The sequence below is a fragment of the Centroberyx affinis genome, unplaced genomic scaffold (assembly GCF_046629955.1).
Source record: "Centroberyx affinis isolate AG114_WGS23_722 - 3 ecotype Tasmania unplaced genomic scaffold, CSIRO-AGI_Caff_v1 ptg000220l_1, whole genome shotgun sequence".
Lineage (NCBI taxonomy): Eukaryota > Metazoa > Chordata > Actinopteri > Beryciformes > Berycidae > Centroberyx > Centroberyx affinis.
The window spans coordinates 210,001-212,500 of NW_027278909.1; the positions used below are offsets into that span (position 1 = coordinate 210,001).

Sequence of the window (2,500 nt, forward strand, 5' to 3'; positions counted from 1 at the left end):
TATCATTGGTACAGCAAGTACAGTAAAAGTAAACATATTAATCTGGGATATTACTATCAAGGACACTGCTAAAGTGAAAGAGTATAGTGGCAGCTAGAAAAGCACTCAAGTTACTCTTACACATTTTGATTTTGTCATGTCTCAAAATAAATGTGTCTGTTTTGGGGAGATCCATGCAAATAGTTGGATGTTACATTTTACTGTAGGTAAAGGACTGAATGACTGTGTCTTACTTGAATGACACTGCAATGAAAAACTGACTTTTTTTTTACCTTTTTATTAGCTAATTCTATCATGCCATACACACATTTCACAGTTTACGCAACAAAATGACCAAAAATCTCATTACTTTCCCTCACTGGAAAACAGAAAATCTTTAGTGGTGACTTCATTGTGTACCAGGAGGCATACATAAAATTTCCAGCCAATAAAACATTGCAGATTTTGGAGAAATCCCACCCCTCCCATCGAATAAAACCGCCTTTCTCTCCCTAACTGATATCCCACTGGTTTACACTTTTGAATGATCCCTCCCTGCATTATGTCCCGACCCAATATCCTGTTTCAACAGGAAATACATCACATTAAGGAAGGAAGATGGTCTCAAAATGCAGTTTCATTGGGACTTTAATGGGCAGAATAGGAAGCTCTGGATAAGCGTGCGTAAATGTAATGACAAACATCAGTGTAATCCTAGCTATTAAGATTAAAAAATATAATAGTATATGTAATACAGTATGTTACTTTAGTAAAAGTCAGTTAATTTCCACTTATAATAATAATAATAAATATGCAGTATGCCATGATGTTATGCACATGTTACATGATTAAGCATTAAGCGATTTGCTCTCCCTGTGCGTTCACTATGCCTAATGTGTAAGTAAATACAGTGTGGAACTGTATAGCTGTTGGCCTGTATTGTCTTGTACTGAGTTGATTGGCAGCATGCCGTGTGCCCTGCATTGTGTGTGTACGTGTGTCTGTGTGTGTGTGTGTGTGTGTGTGTGTGTCTGTGCGTGCGTGCAGGGGTCGTAGAGAATGTTAATGATGTATGAGCAGCGAGCTGGCCAGGGAGAAAGCTATCTGATGGTGTTGCGTGAGTGACATTGCTTTCCATAAATAGACTCTGTGTGCATGGCAGAGAGAGAGGGAGACAGAGACAGACAGACAGGGACAGAGAGAGCTCACAGTACAGAAAGGAAGACTTGGATGGGCAGAAGGGAGACAGACAGAAGAGAGAGGGGATGGATGATGAGGTCTCTCTCTCCAGTATTCTCCAACACTGCAGCAATATTCTCTCTCTTCTCTTCTCTTCTCTTCTCTTCTCTTCTCTTCTCTTCTCTTCTCTTCTCTTCTCTTCTCTTCTCTTCACCTCTCCTCTCCTCTCCTTCTTTCTTCTCTCTGCTTAGCTCAGCTCATCTCAGCAGCAAAGCAAGCAAAGAAGGAAAAAGTGTGAAAGGAGAGCCTGCATAACACACACCCACACACCCCCTCTCCCCACACACACACACACACAAAATACTCTTTGCACCCTCCCAAACTACATATCAGATTTCCCTAAATCAAGTGGACACTGTAGCCAGAACAGTAGCTATAGTAGTTACGTGTGTAGTAGCATACAAGGAGGCAAGTTATTCCTCTGGCATCGTTCGACTACAGCTAGAGCAAAACGCACACATGCTGCTTTCCAAGGTAGCTGACATCCACTCCCTTGTGAACTAATGGTTGCAGTCCACGCTGAAAGTGCAGGCTACTGAATTTTCTGCAGTTCATTTATCCATTCAAGGGAAGGGAAAACGGACTGTTTTCATCCTCAGGCCGTCATCAGAGGCATATCTTCCCCTCCCACATATTGTTGAGATTTTTGTGTTGAGGATTTTGCTGTTCGCATCTCGCTACGCTCAGCGCTAAGTTAAGGTCAGCCGATTGACGGGGGGTGAAATTTCCTTGTAGCGCAGAGTGTGGAAAAGTCTTCTGAAATGTTTATTAAAGTGAATGATCTTGTTTTCAGTTGAAGAATTGTGAATGGATTGTCTCAGCTAAAACTGAATCTAGGAAGTTGTTAGGTAATTTCTTGTCTAAACCCCGGGTCAGCACTCTCTCGCCCCCCCCCTCTCTCTCCATCTCCTCCCTCCGTCACACGCCTGGCATCCTTCTCCATGACATTTTCTCACACTCTCTGTTTCCCTCGTCTTTCAAACTATTATTTTCTCGCTCTCGCGCACACTTCTTCCTCACTGTTTCCGTGACACACAGTTACTCACCAACTCTGCTGTCTGTGTGTTCTACTGTACGCATGTACTCTGTGTGTGTGTGTGTGTGTGTGTGTGTGTGTGTGTTCCAGTAATTTTCCCAGTTGCAGCAGTACGGTAATTAACATAGGTGACCCCAACACTGTTACTGGCTACAGTCCTGGGAGAGGGATGAGGGGATAGAGGGGAAAAGGAGGGACGGGAGAGGAGAATGGAGGTGGGGTGGGCGTCCGCTCCCAGCCTCCCCT

The 2,500-nt window shown here is 43.5% G+C and overlaps 1 protein-coding gene across 24 annotated transcripts in view; it reads left to right on the forward strand.

The window, feature by feature from the left end:
• The window catches only part of ssbp4 (single stranded DNA binding protein 4), a 75,923-nt gene that overhangs the window by 55,753 nt on the left and 17,670 nt on the right, over positions 1 to 2,500 (forward strand). The window lies entirely within an intron of this gene.